Here is a 21,291-nt window from a genome sequence, read left to right on the forward strand (position 1 = left end):
TATAGACATTAAATTTTGACAAAATCTTCTGTAGAAATAAATTTTTGAAAAATTTGTCGATAGAAATTTTTTCTATTTTCTAGAAATAAAATCTTGACCACATTTCCTCAGCAAATTAAATTTTGAAAAAATTTCCTACACAAATCAAATTTTGACAAAAATTTTCAATAGAAATAAAATTTTGACAAAATTATCTATAGAAATAAAATTTTGACAAAATTTTCTATAGAAATACAATTTTTACAAAATTTTCTGTAGAAATAAAATTTTGACAAAATTTTCTATAGAAATAAAATTTTGAAAAAATTTTAATAATAATAAAATTTTGAAAAAAATAGAAATAAAATTTTGACAAAATAGAAATAAAATGTTGACAAAATTTTCTATAGAAATAATATGTTCACAAAATTATCTACAGAAATAAAATTTTGGCAAAATCTTCTATAGAAATAAAATCTTAACAAAAATTTCTATTAAAATTTTTTCAACAGAGCAGTCAATGGTATAAAATGATTCTCATCTCCGAACCAAACCATTTGAGACAATCTACTTGTGATAGTATGTTTCATCGAATCCTTCAGAAATTCTTTATATTATCAAGTATCCTTCTACGACAAGAGGAGATTTCAAGGTAAACTATTAAAAGTGATTCATGGTATTTTGCCCTCAGCCTTGTCGAACTTACGACCGTATACAGTTAATAGTCTCACCTACCAAAATGAAATTCTTTTTGACGGTGTTTCTTTTGGCTCAAAATCATTAAGAATTCATCATATCATCAAATTGAGTAGAATGAAAGCTGCTGGCACTGTAGCAACAAACACAACGTGAACCAAAAGGCAATACGTACATACCTGTTGAATATGCTAAACAATACCCTGAGCTTGTGCATTATTAAATGAAATTGCATTTAAAAAGAGCAGCAACCATTGTGAATCTCTAAAGATACAAACACTGTTGTTGACATATTGGGGGGGGGGCTGTTGTTTTGTAGTTTAGCCAAATATTTACATGCCCTTGACACAAAATTTGTTTAGATTCATTTTTTTGTCAGACAAAACGACCAATCATTCGTTATTCACCTTAAAGCGCAAATAAATTGTGTATGATGAAAGATACCAAACAAACTGTCAATGTGACGACCAATGGTAAAATCAGGACGGATAAGAGCTAAAGTCGACTTTCAGACTGATGGACTCTTTTCACATAAATGTTTTAATGTCATCTTAAAACCCTATGTTATTGTGATTTGAACCAAACCCTTTAGGGCGACCGGACATATCCCTTAACTGACATATCGCTCAAAATGATTTTTGGGCGATATGACCTCCCTTGGGGCGGTCACATCGCCCAATTTTAGTTTGGGCTCTATGTCGTCCCTCATCGCGGTCATAAGCCCCATAAGCATTGGAGGTCATAACGGCCAAAAATCATTTTGGGCGAAATGCCCGTTGGGGGATATGTCCGGTCGCCACCATTTAGACTGTAAGCAGGTTAGGTAGATGATAGATTCAGGATTTCCGCATTCATCATCTGCATCATCTACTTTCAGTGAAACGAAAAAGAAATCATCGAGAATATTGCTAATTGCGTACTAATTTCAAATTTTTAAAAAGTCATGAATACGAAATATCATTTTGGAAAATTTTGAAAAAGTCGAAAATTGGATTTAACCAAATTTTGATAAGATTTAACAAATTATGAAGAGGTCGAAAAGTCGACTTTTATAATTTGATTGCTACACCTACCTTAGATCTTCTTCTACTACACACAAAAAAAAATTTTCTGATTCAATCACGATATTAATTGATCCAATTAATTTTTAATTGAAATATCTTCAATCACAGAAATGATAGTATCAATTAAAAAATTAATTGAAGGTCAATTCAAAAGTTAATTGATCCAATTAATTATTTTTGTGATTGATTTTTGTTACAATTAAAAAATTTGTTGAATCAATTAAATTTTTAGTTAAAAGTTTAATTGGAAAAATTTTCGTGAAATTTTTTTGTGTATATATACACGGAAAAAAAGCATGCTTGGTTCCAAAGATCTTATCTTTACATAAATGATCTTGGTATTGATTCCGATCCAAAGAAGCCGAGAATTGAAGTAAGGATTCCGTTTAGACATAATTCTCTCTAAAATTTTAGTTTTCTTACGGCCATTTTCATGTAGCTCCGTTAGGCTTTAACTGGCAGTTAACAGAAAGAAAAATGGAAATATCTTTTTTAACTTTAACTGAAAAATTTTCAGCAGTTAAGTTTATAACTGGCATATGGAATATATACGCAAGAGACAGATATGTAGATATCACTGTTTAAAAGTTCGTTAGCCAACTTAGCACTAACGGAGCTTCATGAAAATGGGGATTAGTCTTTTATAAACGTGTCAACGACAACTTAAATTTCCCAATTCAGACTTGTCTTCAAGTAGAAATTGTGTTATATTTCAAGCGAGAAACGCCTTTAAAATAAATTATTGAAAAACATGTTTTACAGTTTAGCGTTTTTTATACCCTAAACCACACATGTATAATAACTATGATCCGCCAAAATGTGCCTACCAGAAATATTGATTTTAGACCCCATAACATCTTTACCGATCGACTCAGAATCACCTCCTGAGTCGATCTAGTCCTTGGTGTTGGTCCGACCGTCTGTCCATGTATTTGTTGTTCGCAAGATTTTTTGTCCAAGGATGAACGCTGTTGAATTTCAGATCAAATTTAGATATAGTTCCCTTATATATGCATCGCCCGATTTCGTTAAATGGGGTCAGATTGCGCTCCTTTACTAACCAATCGGCGTCAAATTTGGCACTCCGTAACTTAATATGAACATAATTACCTTATTTATTAACTGATCTTACAAATCAAATTTAGCACAACGTAACCTTCTATGGTATCAAACAAATGTGCAAGATATCATCCAAATCGGTTCAGAATTAGATATAGCTCTCATATATATGTATCACCTTAAAATTTGCCCTAATATCCTTATTGTTGACCATAATAGTCTTATTTGTTAACCCATCTTATTCATATTAGCACATGGTAGCCTTCTGCGGTATCATCCAAACCTACATATCATCCAAATCGCTTCAGATTTAGATGCAATTCTAGGGTTTTCCTTTTCCCGGACTTTTGCATTCCCGGGAAAGCGGTAATTTTTTTCGAATTTCCCGGTCAAAGGGAAGGTTAGGTTAGGTTAGGTATAGTGGCAGCCCGATGTATCAGGCTCACTTAGACTATTCAGTCCATTGTGATACCACATTGGTGTACTTCTCTCTTATCACTGAGTGCTGCCCGATTCCATGTTAAGCTCAATGACAAGGGACCTCCTTTTTATAGCCGAGTCCGAACGGCGTTCCACATCACAGTGAAACCACTTAGAGAAGCTTTGAAACCCTCAGAAAAGTCACCAGCATTACTGAGGTGGGATAATCCACCGCTGAAAAATTGTTTGGTGTTCGGTCGAAGCAGGAATCGAACCCACGACCTTGTGTATGCAAGGCGGGCATGCTAACCATTGCACCACGGTGGTCAAAGGGAAACCTGCTTTGATGTGGAATACATTTAAACATTTGAATAAATTTGAAATCGCCTAAAGCTACGCTTATAAGGCGCTCTCTGGATAACTAACAATATATAAAGGGTGATACGGTCAAAATTTGGTCAATATAAACTTGACGTATTTCTTTCAATTTTGCATTTAAAAAACCTGAACACCCCTCATTTTGAAGGTGTGTGTGTGTAGAATGTTGCTCCTATTGTGATTTTGGAATTCACTTTTCAGTTGTCGAAATGCCGTCCAAGCACGAAGAGTAGCGTATCAAAATTTTGCTTGCGCAATGCGAAAATCCGAGCAATTCGCGCGCAAAGCTGGCAAAATCGCTAAAAGTTGCCAAATCAACCGTTACAAATGTAATTAAAGTGTTTGGGGAACGTTTGTCGACAGCCAGGAAGTCTGGATCGGGGGGAAATCGAAAACCGGAAGCCGCTGAGACGACAAAAGGGAGTTGCCGGTAGTTTCAAGCGAAACCCTAACCTCTCTCTCCGAGATGCCGCAAATAAGCTGAGTGTATCGTCTACAACCATGCATCGAGCCAAAAAAATGAGCCGGAATATCGACTTACAAGAAGGTAGTGACTCCAAATCGCGATGATAAACAAAATACGACGGCCAAAGCGCGATCCCGGAGGCTGTACACGACGATGCTGACGAAGTTTGACTGCGTGGTAATGGACGACGAAACCTACGTCAAAGCCGACTACAAGCAGCTTCCGGGACAGGAGTTTTATACGGCAAAAGGAAGGGGAAAGGTAGCAGATTTTTTCAAGCACATAAAACTGTCAAAGTTCGCAAAGAAATATCTGGTTTGGCAAGCCATCTGTACCTGTGGCTTGAAAAGCAGCATTTTCATAGCTTCCGGGACTGTCAACCAAGAAATTTACGTGAAAGAGTGTTTGAATAAACGTCTGCTGCCTTTCCTGAAGAAACACGGTTGTTCCGTACTGTTTTGGCCGGATTTAGCATCTTGCCATTACGGTAAAAAGGCCATGGAGTGGTACGCCGCCAACAACGTGCAGGTGGTTCCCAAGGACAAGAATCCTCCCAACACACCAGAGCTCCGCCCAATTGAGAAATACTGGGCTATTGTCAAGCGGAACCTAAAGAAGACCAAAAAAACTGCTAAGGACGAGCAGCAGTACAAGGCAAATTGGCTTTTTGCGGCGAAGAAGGTGGACAAGGTGGCTGTACAAAATCTGATGACATGTGTCAAGCGTGAGGCCCGGCAATTCGGATTTGGAAATGCGAAAGCCTAACTGAATATTTTTCCTGAATTTTATACTAATTGAACTTGAACAAGTATATACGGCCGTAAGTTCGGCCAGGCCGAAGCTTATGTACCCTCCATCATGGATTGCGTAGAAACTTCTTCTAAACACTGCATTCCACAATCGAATTACTTAAGTTGCGGTAACGCTTGCCGATGGCAAGGTATCTTAACACCTCCTAACACCATCTTCTAATTTGTATGTAAGTCCGTACGTGGTATATATTAAATCAAAAAAGATCGATCCAATACGTATATAATTCAGTTTGACAAAGTAGACATAAAATTTTGACAAAATTTTCTACAGAAATAAAATTATATCAAAATTTTCTATAGAAATTAAATTTTCACAAAATTTTCTATAGAAATAAAAATGTGCACAAAATTTTCTATAGAAAGAAAATTTTGACAAGAATTTCTACAGCAATAAAATTTTAACAAAATTTTCTATAGAAATAAACTTTTGACAAAATTTTCTATAGAAATAAAATCTTGGTAGATTATTTTTTGGCTCGAGTGACAACCTGATTATGAACGGAATAAAATTTTAACAAAATTTTCTCTAGAAATAGAATTTTGACAAAATTTTCTATAGCAATAAAATTTTGGTAGATTATTTTTGGCTCTAGTGGCAACCATGATTATAAACCGATATGGACCAATTTTTGTGTGATTGGACCAATTTTGGTATGGTCCTTAGCGACCATATACTAACACTACGTTCCTAATTTGAACCGGATCGGGTGAATTTTGCTCCTCCAAGAGGCTCCGGAGGTCAAATCTGGAGAATGTTTTATATGGGGCCTATATATAATTATGGACCGTTATGGACCAATTCTGGCACGGTTGTTAAAGATCATATACTAACACCATGTTCCAAATTACAACCGGATTGGATGAAATTTGCTTCTCTTGGAGACTTCGCAAGCCAAATCTGGGGATCGGTTTATATGGGGGGCAATATATAATTATGGACCGATGTGGACCAATTTTTGCATGATTGTTAGAGACCATATACCAACACCATGTACTAAATTTCAGCCGGATCGGATGAAATATGGTTCTCTTAGAGGCTCAACAAGCCAAATCTGGGGATCGGTTTATATGGGGGCTATATATAATTAAGGACCGATATGGACCAATTTTTGCATGGTTGTTAGAGACCATATACCAACACCATGTACCAAATTTCAGCCGGATCGGATGAAATTTTCTTCCCTTTGTGGCTCCGCAAGCCAAATCTGGGGATCGGTTTATATGGGGGCTATATATAATTATGGACCGATGTGGACCAATTTTTGCATGGTTGTTAGAGACCATATACCAACACCATGTACCAAATTTCAGCCGGATCGGATGAAATTTGCTTCTCTTTTAGGCTCCGCAAGCCAAATCTGGGGATCGGTTTATATGGGGGCTATATATAATTATGGACCGATGTGGACCAATTTTTGCATGAATATTAGAGACCATATACCAACACTATGTACCAAATTTCAGCCGGATCGGATGAAATATGCTTCTGTTAGAGGCTCCACAAGCCAAATCTGGGGATCGGTTTATATGGGGGCTATATATAATTATGGACCGATGTGGACCAATTTTTGCATGGTTGTTAGAGACCATATACCAACACTATGTACCAAATTTCAGCCGGATCGGATGAAATATGCTTCTGTTAGAGGCTCCACAAGCCAAATCTGAGGGTCCCTTTATATGGGGGTTATACGTAAAAGTGGACCGATATGGCCCATTTTCAATACCATCCGACCTACATCGATAACAACTACTTGTGCCAAGTTTCAAGTCGATAGCTTGTTTCGTTCGGAAGTTAGCGTGATTTCAACAGACGGACGGACGGACGGACGGACGGACGGACGGACGGACGGACGGACGGACGGACATGCTTAGATCGACTCAGAATTTCACCACGACCCAGAATATATATACTTTATGGGGTCTTAGAGCAATATTTCGATGTGTTACAAACGGAATGACAATGTTAATATACCCCCATCCTATGATGGAGGGTATAAAAAGAAATTTAATTTGATTTTTTAAATAAACGATTTCACCGATTTACACGCGTTTTCCCTTGACCAAATGTTGACCGTATCACCCTTTATTATGTTGTTCTCTTATATCAGCCATAAATCATAAATAAATATTTTGAAATACAAAACATTTTGACAATGGTTAAGGCAGTCTCTTTCGGTATAGTTTTCGGAACAACACATTAATATAGTGGGATTTTTTGTAACACTATGTTAAAAAACTCTTTGAAAATGAAAGAAACTTATTTCGATTTCACCATCGTTAAATTTTCGTTAAAAAAAAAAGTACAACAGGGCATACAAATTTCCTGGTTTTAACAACGCTTTGTGGAAATCTCAAAATGTGGAGTAAAATTTATTTCAATTTTCGTGAGAGGTAATTCATTCTTCCTATAAAACAGTTCACTTTTTTCGCTCCTAATATCAGACATTTCTCCTCAGATTGTGACTAGACTGCCATAAACATGTACTTCTTTATGTTCTTAAATATGAAAATGCGGTTTACCACCCAAACCTATATCATATAGCTGTATGATATAGTCGGCCGACATTCACTTGTTTTTCCTATATCCTATAATTTAGTTAAATTTAAATTTAACGCTGTTGAATTGAAATTAAATTAGCATAACATTAAAATATCATTCTTAAATTTCTTCACTTTAAATTTAAAATGTAATAGAGCACCGCACAAAAAATACAATATGATTATGGGGAAAAATGCTCTCCATTTGTTTTGCATGTCACTTAAAACAAGGAATGCATTCTCAAACAACAAAAAAACATGTAAAAATGATTTATTTCTATTGCATCTGTAATAAAGTGCAGAGCATTTGCAAATACTAAAACTAGGACATAAGCATAAATTTTCATACACAAATATATATGCGGAATGGATGATATACTATTTGTTCTTATCACCATTTGGGAACAAAACAAACACAGATGCATTGATATTGGTGACAGTCTCTAAACTTCACACACTTTGGCCCATTGGGATTTTGTCTTTATGAAAGAGTGTAAGAGAAAGAGAGTGAGAGAATTTAGGTATTTGCGCTATGATTTGCATTTTAGTGATAAACCTTTTGGATTAAGTTGGGTATATGAATATTTATTGAAATCATAAATTTACGAATTCTTTCACATTCGTATAATAAAGGAATAAACCAGTTTAAATCAAAACTATTAAAAACAAACAAGCATGAAATATATAAAGAGGCAATATACAATACTCAATAGATATGCTGTATATTGCATAGAATATACTAGAGGTCTGCACAATTCCATTTGTAAATGAAGAGTACACGTGTACTTGCTACATGAGTACATCTATTTGAGAGAGTCGCAAAACAATTGGTACACATTTTGATGAACACCCAAAGCCACGAGTAACTTCTTGTTGCTACTCTGATGTCTTCACTACCAACAAACACATATTCCTCTTTCTCTCTTTTTGAAGTGTACTCAGAGTGATCACGTCGAGTATGTTGCGAGAACAAAACTTCATAGAGTACTCCATGTACCACGTGCAGTTTCAGAATTACAAGAAAACAGTTACTCTCCATAATATATGTTTTCGGATTGATATAAAGAACGGCAAACGTTAAGGTAGGTGTGTGACATACATAAATATATGAAATATGTGACATACATACATATCTATGATTAATAATAATGGAAAGTTTTGCTTCGCACATAACTGAGAAATACTTGTGGTACCACGTGAAGTGAAGAGAATCCATGTTGTACTTTTTCTCAAGTACTTGCATTTTTATTGTTCCTTTTTTTCGGAACACATATTTTATCGGATAAGTACTTGGTGGTATTTGACAAGCAAGTGTTCTCTTCACTTCACTACTTGCGCTCTGAGAGATAGACAGTGTATGTACTATATTCGACAGCGAATTACATACATGTAGTGAAAAGTTATTCGATGCAGACCTCTAGAATATACATATAACGAGTAAAGAAAAATCTGTGGCCGGGCCGGCTATACAATACTCTAAACCAGCCTTCTGTATTAGTAAACCGAAGCATTTGAGGGGTATTATTAAAATAACTTAAATCTTAGACGATGTCCTTAGTTAAGAAAATTAAGCGGTATATATATATGGTAGCTTCATCTAAATCTGAAACGATATGCGTGATATTTATACCCTAAACCACGTAGTGGTCAGTGTATAATAACCTTGATGGGTAAAAAATTGTCTACCAGAAATACAGCGATCGACTCAGAATCACCTTCTGAGCCGATCTCGCCCTTGGTGTCCGTCCAGGTATTTTTATAACCGCAGGATTCCTGTCGATTTTGATAGTACAGAGTGTTATGGCACAAGGGTGAATGCAATGACTTTGGAAAAATCGGATCAAATTTAAATATAGCTTCCATATAAAGAGTGGTTTCTAAGAGCTTGCTGATTTGAAATTTAAATAAACACATGCCAAATTATGAAATGCCCCAAAAAATATATATTTGGTAGATAATTTCTTGTCATTTAACATTTTTATATGAAAAACTTCTGTTGCCCATATCACCTAGAGCGGAAAGGGCTTTTATTCCTACAAAATTGAAAATTTTATATGGAAAATTTCTTTTGTCAATATCTCCTGAACTAAGCGTCCTAGAACGAAAAAGGACTTTAATTCGTGACCACCAAACAAAATAAAAATCCACCCAAATTCGAAAAAATTGAATTATTTTATATGGAAAATTTCTTTGGGCCATATCTTCTAATCTAAGCGTCTTATAGGGGAAAGGACTGATACGGTCAAAATTTGGTCAAGGGAAAACGCGTGTAAATCGGTGAAATCGTTTATTTAAAAAATCAAATTAAATTTCTTTTTCAAGTTCAATTAGTATAAAATTCAGGAAAAATATTCAGTTAGGCTTTCGCTTTTTCAAATCCGAATTGCCGGGCCTCACGCTTGATACCTGCCATCAGATTTTGTACAGCCACCTTGTCCACCTTCTTCGCCGCAGAAAGCCAGTTTGCCTTGAACTGCTACCCGTCCTTAGCAGTTTTTTTGGTCTTCGTTAGGTTCCGCTTGACAATAGCCCAGTATTTCTCAATTGGGCCGAGCTTTGGCGTGTTGGGAGGGTTCTTGTCCTTGGGAACCACCTGCACGTTGTTGGCGGCGTACTACTCCATGGCCTTTTTACCGTAGTGGCAAGATGCCAAATCCGGCCAAAACAGTACGGAACAACCGTGTTTCTTCAGGAAAGACAGCAGACGTTTATTCAAACACTCTTTCACGTAAATTTCTTGGTTGACAGTCCCGGAAGCTATGAAAATGCTGCTTTTCAAGCCACAGGTACAGATGGCTTGCCAAACCAGATATTTCTTTGCGAACTTTGACAGTTTTATGTGCTTGAAAAAATCTGCTACCTTTCCCCTTCCTTTTGCCGTATAAAACTCCTGTCCCGGAAGCTGCTTGTAGTCGGCTTTGACGTAGGTTTCGTCGTCCATTACCACGCAGTCAAACTTCGTCAGCATCGTCGTGTACAGCCTCCGGGATCGCGCTTTGGCCGTCGTATTTTGTTTATCATCGCGATTTGGAGGCACTACCTTCTTGTAAGTCGATAGTCCGGCTCGTTTTTTGGCTCGATGCACGGTTGTAGACGATACACCCAGCTTATTTGCGGCATCTCGGAGAGAGAGGTTAGGGTTTCGCTTGAAACTACCGGCAACTTTCTTTGTCGTCTCAGCGGCTTCCGGTTTTCGATTTCCCCCCGATCCAGACTTCCTGGTTGTCGACAAACGTTCCCCAAACACTTTAATTACATTTGTAACGGTTGATTTGGCAACTTTTAGCGATTTTGCCAGCTTCGCCTGCGAGTAGCTCGGATTTTCGCGATGCGCGAGCAAAATTTTGATACACTGATCTTCTTGCTTGGACGGCATTTCGACAACTGAAGAGTGAATTCCAAAATCAAAAAACGCGCAACATTCTACACACACACACACCTTCAAAATGAGGGGTGTTCAGGTTTTTTAAATGCAAAATTGAAAGTTATACGTCAAGTTTATATTGACCAAATTTTGACCGTATCACCCTTTAATTGGTGACCACCCCCAAAAAAATAAAATATCCAACCAAATCATAAAAATTTAAAAATTTTATATGAAAACTTTTTTTGGCCATATCTCCTGAACTAACCGTGCTAAAGCGAAAAGGACTTTATCTTCGACCACCACAAAAAAATAAAAATCCACCCGAATTCTACCGAATTGAAATGTTTCTATGGAAAACTTCTTTTTGCCTTATCTCTTAAACTAAGCGTCTAGAGCGAAAGTGACTTTAATTCGTGACCACTCCCAAAAAATTGCAAAATCCAACCAAATCCTAAAAAATTTAAATTTTTATATGAAAAACTTTTTTGGTCATATCTCCTTAACTAAGCATCCTAGAGCGAAAGGGGGTCTAATTAGTGACCACCCCCAAAAATTAATAAATCCACCAAAATCCTAAAAAATTTCAATTTTTATATGAAAAACTTCTTTTGACTATATCTCCTAAACTAAGCGTCATAGAGCGCAAATTAATAAAAACGAAAAAATCGTTTTTTTCATATTCAAACTTGTTACTGACGTTATTCACGCATAGCAGTTTCATACTCACGCTCTTCCATGCTGACTTGCCCGTGTATCACAACATTTTGTGTCACGTGCACACTTCAAATATACCATGGAAAAAATATTGACGGTCATCCACAATTCAATTACATGGCTTGCGGCCGATGGCAAGGCATCTTAAATCTTCTTAACATCATCTTCTAAATTGTAAGTTAGTAAATGCGGGATATATATTAGACAAAAGAAAGGTCGATTAAATACGTATATATTCAGTTCTTGATCGGTATATGTAGGGAAGAAATAATTACGAACAGATATGATCTTTTGTGCGGTAATAATTATAATTGAAATATAGGGGTCGCTTCATATGGGGGCTATATATAATTATGAACACGAGTCTACAAAAAATTACAGATTTTTTACTGTTTGGTAGATTGGTGGAATTTTTGATGTTTTGGAAGATTTTGCAAAATATTCCTCTCCAACTAAGAGGTGTTTCATAAATTTTCTATAGAAATAAATTTTTGAAAAATAAAAAGTTGACAAAATTTTCTATAGAAATAAAATTTTTAAAAAAATTTCTATAGAAATAAAATTTTTAAAAAATTTTCTATAGAAATAAATTTTTGACAAAATTTTGTATAGAAATTATATTGTTGTTGTTTTTTCGAATTCAGCTTAAACCCATAAATTGACTAAACTACAAGTGTAGCTTAACCAACAGAGGAAAATAATGTTTGTCAAATTTATTTGGGCAAAGCCCTATAGACTGCAAGATGGTTGGATGGACGCAAATTTCGGAATTACCACATTCCTCATCAGCATCCTCTACTTGCATCAAAACTATCAACCAATTACCAGAGTAAATTCAGGCAGTTCTTTAAACCCAACAATGAACCACACTTGAACCTTCCGAAAAAAGGTTTTACATGGTAACCGGCTTATGCCAAAATAAATTCGTACAAACATATCTCTTTTCCTTTGCCACCGTCAAATCATCGATTTGAGTGCAGTTGGCTGGGTTTATTTTGAGCGTGCTTCCTCTTCTTTCATTCGTTTTGTTTTGTTATTGTTGGTTTTTGTTCTTTAATCATTGTTGTTGTTTTTTTTTATATCAGCTTAAATTTAAATTATATTTTGAGAAATTACCTAAAGACATAAAATGTTGACAAAATTTTCTATAGAAATAACATTTTAACAAAATTTCTGTGGAAATATACAATTTTGACAAAATTTTCTATGGCAATGAATTTTTGGTAGATTATTTTTGGCTCGAGTGACAATCATGATTTTTCTGTGATTGTGGATCGGTTTATCTGGGGGCTATATATAACTATAGATCGATACGGATCAATTTTGGCATGGTGTTTATCGGTAATATTCTAGCGCAATGTACCAAATGTCAACCGGATCGGATGAATTTTGCTCATTCAAGCAGTGTTGCCAGTATTGGGGATTTTTCCACAAATTGGGGATATCTTTTCGTGAATGGGGACAAAATTTCTGAGTTGGGAACTTGGGGATTTGTTGGGGAATTTCCATAAATTTGGGAATTTCTGTGGGTATTTTTCGAGGAATCGGTTTAATCTTTTTTAACAAAATTTTATTTCTATAGAAAATTTTTTCAACATTTTATTTGTAACATATAGAAAATTTTGTGAAAATTTTATTTCTATAGAAAATTATGTCAAAATTTTATTCCTATCTAGAAAATTTTGTCAAAATTCTATTCCTATCTAGAAAATTTTGTCAAAATTTTATTCCTTTTTTTGTCAAAATTTTATTTGTATAGAAAATTTTGTCAAAATTTTATTTGTATAGAAAATTTTGTCAAAATTTTATTTTTATAGAAAATTTTGTAAAAATTTTATTTCTATAAAAAATTTTGCCAAAATTTTATTTATATGGAAAATTTGGCCAAAATTTTATTTCTATGTAGAAAAATTTCTCAAAATTTTATTTCTATATGGAAAATTTTGTCAGAAGTTTATTTCTCTAGAAAATTTATGAAGTACCTCTTTGAAAAATCTACCAAAATACCAAACTATAAGAAATCTACCATTTCTGGTAGAATTATACCGATTTTGGCAAATTGTACTACATGAATATTTAGAAGTTAATTTTCGTTCATAAATACAAGGTAAACGAATTCTTATTTTCATATCTCCAGCATTTTGGTGTTGTGGTTTCAAGTCTTGATCATATTGCAGCTTGCTGGATTTGCCAACATTTTATTATACCCTAAACCACATAGTGGTCAGGGTATAATAAGTTTGATCGGCCAAAAAATGTGCCTACCAGAAATATTGATTTTAGACCCCATAAAATATATACCGATCGACTCAGAATCACCTCCTGAGTCGATCTAGCGCTTGGTGTCCGTCCGTCCGTCTGTCCATGTATTTGTTGTTCACAGGATTCCGGTCGCAATTATTTACCGATTTTGATGAAATTTGGTACAGGGAGTTTTTTGGGCACAAGGACGAACGCTATTGAATTTGGAAGAAATCGGATCAAATTTAGATATAGCTCCCATATATATGTATCGCCCGATTTCGACAAATGGGGTCACGTTGCGCGTTTTTTCCAACGGATCGTCACCAAATTTGGCAAAAGGTAATATTTTCCATCGCCCTTCAAGTCTGCAAAATTTCATCCAAATCGGTTCAGATTTAGATATAGCTCTCATATATATGTATCACCCGATTTTCCCAAATTTGACCACTAAACCTTTATTTATCAACCGATCTTACTCAAGTTTGGCTAAATATAATCTTCTATAGCATTAACTATATGTACAAAAAATCATCGAAATCGGTTCAGATTTAGCTATAGCTCCCATATATATGTACCGCCCGATTTGCCTAAATTTGGCAATAAAGCCCTTATTTATTAACCGATCTTACCCAAATTTGGCTAAATGTAGTCTTCTATAGCACTAACTATATGTGCAAAAAATCATCGAAATCGGTTCAGTTTTAGATATAGCTCCCATATATATGTATAGCCCGATTATCCCAAATTTGGCAATAGAACCCTTATTTATTAACCGATCTTACTAAAAGTTGGCTAGATCCAGTCCTCTATAGTACTAACTATATCGAAATCGGTTCAGATGTAGATATAGCTCCCATATATGTATCACCCGATTTTGAAAAATTCGCCCCTAATAACCATATGTTTGACCATACGGCCTCATTTCTTAACTGATCTTATTCAAATCTTGCACAAGGTAACCTTTTGTGGTATTAATCAAACCCGCAAAATATTATGCAAATTGGTTGAGATTTAGATATAGCTTCCATATATATGCATCGTTCGATTTTCCCAAATTTGGCCATATTACTCTTATTTATTAACCAATGTTACTCAAATTTCAAATTTTGATGTACTAGCCGATCGTACTTATACGTACTTGTAGCTCTTACATAAGAATATTGCTCGATTTTTAGAAATTTGTATTTATTACCCACACTAATTTAACGATTTTCTCTTTTTTAATAATCGGCTCAATATTAGTGGCATACTAACTTCGTAGGCGCAATATCAACACAGCCAGTGTTGCTAGAAGTAGGGGAAATTCCCTATATGTAGGGTTTTTCTAATATTTAGCGTCTTGTAGGGACATAGGGCCACAATGTAGGACATTTTCACTCAACACAATTTGTAATAATTTTTACATTTTGGTAGCTCTAGAGGAGGAAATTAGAAGCCGGCAAGGCTAGATCTTTAACAATGTGTGGTAAACTTTATTCCTGTAGAGAATTTTGTCAACATTTTATTTCTATAGAACATTTTGTCAAAATTGTACTTCTATAGAATTTTTTTCAAAATATTATTTCTATAAAAAAATTTCTCAAAATTTTATTTATGTGGAATTTTTTCTCAAAATTTTATTTCTATAGAATTTATTGTCAAAATTTTATTTCTATAGAAAAATTTCTCACAAAAATTTGTTTATAGAAACTTTTTCCAAAATTTTATTTTAATAGAGATTTAACAAAAAAGATTACTAATTTGGGTAGAATTCTACCAACTGTGGCAACCGTGGTGGTAATACAAATTTATATTCTAAGTTATATACGTTGCATATTCAACATTTTATAAGATAAGATAATAAAGTACTTAGAACCATTTTGGTTTTGTAAAATTTTTTAAATGTAACGAAAAATATAGTAGGGAAAATTGTTTGAAAATGTATGGGAAAGTAGGGAACTTTTTTTGTCCTTGTAGGGTAAACCGAACATTTACTGTTGCAACATTGACTATGAGCTATAGTCAGATTGAAACAAAGAACCCATAGACATGTACCCCTTAATTTTCTTAAATATGCAACTGCGGTTTATCTCCCAGACCTATATGTTACCCCACAAATGCTTATGATTACTAATTCTGTAATGGTGGTTTAGGGTATGATATAGTCGGCCCCGCCCGACTTTCTACTTTACTTACTTGTTTTTAAAGTATTAATGATTTTCTACAGCAGAGCCTTTTGCTTTGTTTCTTAAAAAAAAAGAATTTAAGTTTAAATTGAGTATTTTTGGGGACGAAAACATGATAATTTGGGGACAAGAGCCAGAAAAATACTGGCAACACTGCCTTCAAGAGGCTCCGGAGGTCAAATCTGGGGATCGGTTTATATGGGGGCAATATATAATTATGAACCGATATGGCCCAGTTTTTGCATGGTTGTTAGAGACCATATATGTTTCATCCGGATCGAATGAATTTTGCTCCTTCAAGAGGCTCCGCAGTTCAAATCTGGTGAACTGATATGGCTCATTTGCACTACCATCCGACCTACATCAATAACAACTACTTGTGCCAAGTTTCAAGTCGATAGCTTGTTTCGTTCGGAAGTTATCGTGATTTCAACAGACGAACGGATGGGTATACTTAGAGCGACTCATAATTTCACCATGATATATACTTTATGGGGTCTTAGAGCAATATTTCGAAGTGTTACAAACAGAATGACAAAGTTAATATACCCCTCATTCTATAGTGGAGGGTATAAAAACTGAAACAACTAGTGAATAAAAATTTTTTTATAGAATCAAGTAAGCAAAGCTCATATTTTAAAGAGGATCGTCTCTTATCCTTATTTCAATTCTTCTCTTATTTGGCTCGGAATTAGTACCAAAATCATTAGTGTAAAGACAAAATCTGTGGAACCGGACATGCATTTGTTATAGTGTACTCACAATTTGGAACAAAGTTTACCTTGGTTCCGTGAAATAGGGTCGACTGTGCCCGATATTAACTTTTTTTTTTACTCTTTTTCATAGGAAGTGCATACAGCACACGGACGAAAAAGAATCTTTTTCATATGATTGGGTGTAAAAATTATATGTTTGGAATTCAAATTTTTTAGCACAATATTTTTAAGTGCAAGCATATAATGTTCATAAACTAGCATAACATGTTTGGGGCATATATGTTAATATGTTAGAACATATTATATTTGGGACATAAAATATTTGTAAATATAATATGCTTAGATGCAAACATATATTAATTTGGATAAAGCTTATAAACATATATGTGTTTAGAAAGAGAGACATAGAGAGTATGCTGCAAGTAAAATAATGGAAGTAAACAATTGGCGCCTTAAAAATATATCCACACAAAGAAACTTTCATAAAAATTTTTTACTACCAGTGTATGCCCTAAGGTGAAACATAATATGTTTGAACAATACAAACAATATATTGTTTGCACCAATCCTGAAAATATATATGCTTGAATTAAAATGTGTTTGGGGTATATGTTACAGAAGCGATTTTATTTAGATGCAAACATATATTAATTTGGAAATAGCTTATACTATCTAGGTCTCTCTTACTAAACACATATATGTTGTGTTTAGTAAGAGAGACCTAGAGAGTATGCTGCAAGTAAAATAATGGAAGTAAACAACTGGCGCCTTAAAAATATATCCACACAAAGAAAATTTCATAAATTTTTTTACTACCCGTGTATGCCCTAAGGTGAAACATAATATGTTTGAACAATACAAACAATATATTGTTTGCACCAATCCTGAAAATATATGTGCTTGAAGCAAAATGTGTTTGGGGTATATGTTACAGAAGCGATTTTATTTTTTTGAGGGTGCAGTTACTGATTTTAGTAAAAATTTACATCATAAATATATTTTCGCAAAGTTAGTATAGTATAGTAAAAATACGTCGTAAATGTGTATAACTACGTCACAGTTTTCATAGACTGCCTCTGATAGTTATTATGTTCGCTTTTGGTTTAATTGGGTCAATTTTAGCCTGAAATAGGAATGTATTTTTCTGCACATGTACGGCTTTGAAAAATTCCTATTATTCAAACGCACATTTTATTAGGGAGCAAACTCATTAAAGTCGACCAGTTTTCATTCAAATATGAACCAGGAACAACGCTTAATTGTCATACTCTCTCCGATACTACACAGAGAACAACTTAGATATCCTCCACCATAGTCACCATAAAATTGCATAAAACCACAATACGCACTAAAAATTTTAATTGCAAAAGTTTTTAAAATATCGGTCATAAAAATCTCGAGAAGAAAATATTTCACTGTATGTGCCAAAGTACTACGGTAGAAGTAGTTCGTTTGCGATTTATGTGGGTGCCACAGTCTCCGAGTTCCTTAACAGTGCGAATGAAGTTGCAAAAGTACAATTGTTCAAGCTTTAAAACAATAAATGGTAATGTTTCCTTTTTATTAGCAGATATTTTGTTATTGCTCCGTACTTCAACTACTACGCTTGTTCAGCTGCCCGCATTCAACGATGTCTGCCGAACGTAAATCTTTACTTGGGTAAACCATTTCAAAAATATGGAGCAACGAAAAAACTTTTCCCTCTAGACGGATTTAGATTTTTTGTTACAGGATTGATGAACGAGTAGGGTTGTCAAAATGAATTTTAAAGAATGAATGCTGGAATATCGCATTTTCAAGAATACTGGTCCTCCGATGTGTTCGTATGTTTGTTAATATTGTCAAACCTGGACACATTAATAAGTAAGTTGGCCGTATGTTCGGTCAGGCCGAATCTTATGTACCCTCCACCATGGATTTCAAAGAAACTTGTACTAAAGACTGTCATCCACAATCAAATTACTGGGGTTGCGCTAACAATTGCCGATGGCAAGGTATCTTAAAACTCCTTAACACCGTCTTCTCAATTGTAAGTTACTCCATATGGGGTATATATTAAACAAAAACAAGTAAGGAAAGTCTAAAGTCGGGCGGGGCCGACTATATTATACCCTGCACCACTTTGTAGATATAAATTTTCGATACCATATCACATCCGTCAAATGTGTTGGGGGCTATATATAAAGGTTTGTCGCAAATATATACATTTAAATATCACTCGATCTGGACAGAATTTGACTCTCGATCTGGACAGAATTTGACTTTGTCGGCTAATGCACTAGGGTGGAACTCAATGTTAGTAAAGAAAAAATATGGGAAACATTTAAATCTGAAGCAATTTTAAGGAAACTTTGCAAAAGTTTATTTATGATTTATCGCTCGATATATATGTATTAGAAGTTTAGGAAAATTAGAATTCTTTTTACAACTTTTCGACTAAGCAGTGGCGATTTTACAAGGAAAATGTTGTTGGTATTTTGACCATTTTTGTCGAAATCAAAAAAACATATATATGGGAGCTATATCTAAATCTAAACCGATTTCAACCAAATTTGGCACGCCTAGCTACAATTTTAATTCTACTCCCTGTGCAAAATTTCAATTAAATCGGAGTAAGAGATTGGCCACTGTGGTCATATGAGTGTAAATCGGACGAACGATATATATGGGAGCTATATCTAAATCTTAACCGATGTCAATAAAATTTGGCACACTTGACTATACTACTAATTGTACTCCTAGTGAAAAATTTCAATCGAATTGGGGTAAAACTCTGGCTTCTGGGACCGTATTAGTCCATATCGGGGGAAAGATATATATATGGAAGCTATATCTAAATCTGAACCGATTTCAATCAAATTTACCAAACATTGGTAGAATGTCAATTCTACTCTTTATGCAAAATTTCACGAAAATCGGTAGTAAACGTTGGCCTCTGTGGTCATATGAGTCTAAATCGGACGAAAGATATATATGGAACTATATCTAAATCTAAACCGATTTAGCTGATATTTTGCAAGTTTTTCGAGACTCACAAAATATTTGGATGTACTGAATTTGACGAACAGAGGTTGATAAACACGCCAATTATAACCAGATCGGGGATAAATATATATGGCAGCTATATCTAAATCTGAACAGATTTTTTCCAAAATTAACAGCGATTGTCTTTGTCCCAAAACACGACCCTATGCCAAATTTGAGGACGATCGGACTTAAACTGCCACCTATACTTTGCGCACAAAAATACATGAACAGACAGACTGACAGACGGACGGACAGACAGACAGACGGACATCGCTAAATCGACTCAGAATTTAATTCTAACGCCATCGGTATACCAAACGATGGGTCTCAGACTTTTCCTTCTTGGCGTTACATGCAAATGCTCAAACTTATTATACCCTGTACTACAGTAGTGGTGAAGGGTATAAAAAGGTCGATTAAATACGTATATAATTCAGTTTGACAAAATTTCCTATAGAAATAAAATTTTGACAAAATTTTCTATAGAAATAAAATTTTGACAAAATTTTCTATAGAAATAAAATTTTGACAAAATTTTCTATAGAAATAAAATTTTGACAAAATTTTCTATAGAAATAACATTTTGACAAAATTTTCTATAGAAATAAAATTTTGACAAATTTTTCTATAGATATAAAATTTTGACAAATTTTTCTATAGAAATAAAATTTTGACAAAATTTCCTGTAGAAATAAAAGTTTGACAAAATTTTCTATAGAAATAACATTTTGACAAAATTTTCTATAGAAATAAAATTTTGACAAATTTTTCTATAGATATAAAATTTTGACATATTTTTCTATAGAAATAAAATTTTGACAAAATTTCCTATAGAAATAAAAGTTTGACAAAATTTTCTATAGAAATAAAATTTTGACAAAATTTTCTATAAATATAAAATTTTATCTAATTATACAATTATTCTTCGAGCTTTATGGACAGATATAGATTAAGGAACGTGGTTAATAGAGCCATTGAAAAGAAAACGCCAGATACAAATATATACACGCCTGGACTGTACATGTTTCGGTTCGGGCGAATGAATGTCCAGGCGTGTATAGATTTGTATCTGGCGTTTTCTTTTCAATGGCTCTATTAACCATGTTCCTTAATCTATATCTGTCCATAAAGCTCGAAAAATAATTGTATAATTAGATATAATGCATTTGGACGTCAATTGCCTGTTTCGGTATCAGGCTAACATGTAATATAATAAGCAACGATGAGCCCGTCGTAAAAACTAGGAAAAACACGACTAATGTACGCGTTAGAATTGTTGTTGTATCCTGGAAACCAGTTTCTGTTAATTGTCATATGTTGTAGTTGACTGTAGAAACAATAAGCATTGTTCGACTGTTCACCACTTAGGTGAATTCTAACAAATTAGCTTTCTAAAAATAAATTTCGTGTTGTTGCATTACTATGTAACAAAACGAAATAAAAATAAGATTAAGGGACTTGTAAGTTATATGAAAAGATGATGTACAGTGGGAGAAAAGATGATTCAATTTGTAAGAGGAAATTTCCCAAATGTTTTCTCCATAAGGAGTTAGCATAAAGGGCCCAAAATTGAGTTATCTCTCCCAGCCAGATCTATACTAAAGGCTGTGGAAAGGTTCATTCGCCCGAACCGAAACATGTAC

This window comes from Haematobia irritans, chromosome 3, assembly GCF_050003625.1.
Source record: "Haematobia irritans isolate KBUSLIRL chromosome 3, ASM5000362v1, whole genome shotgun sequence".
Taxonomy (NCBI): Eukaryota; Metazoa; Arthropoda; class Insecta; order Diptera; family Muscidae; genus Haematobia; species Haematobia irritans.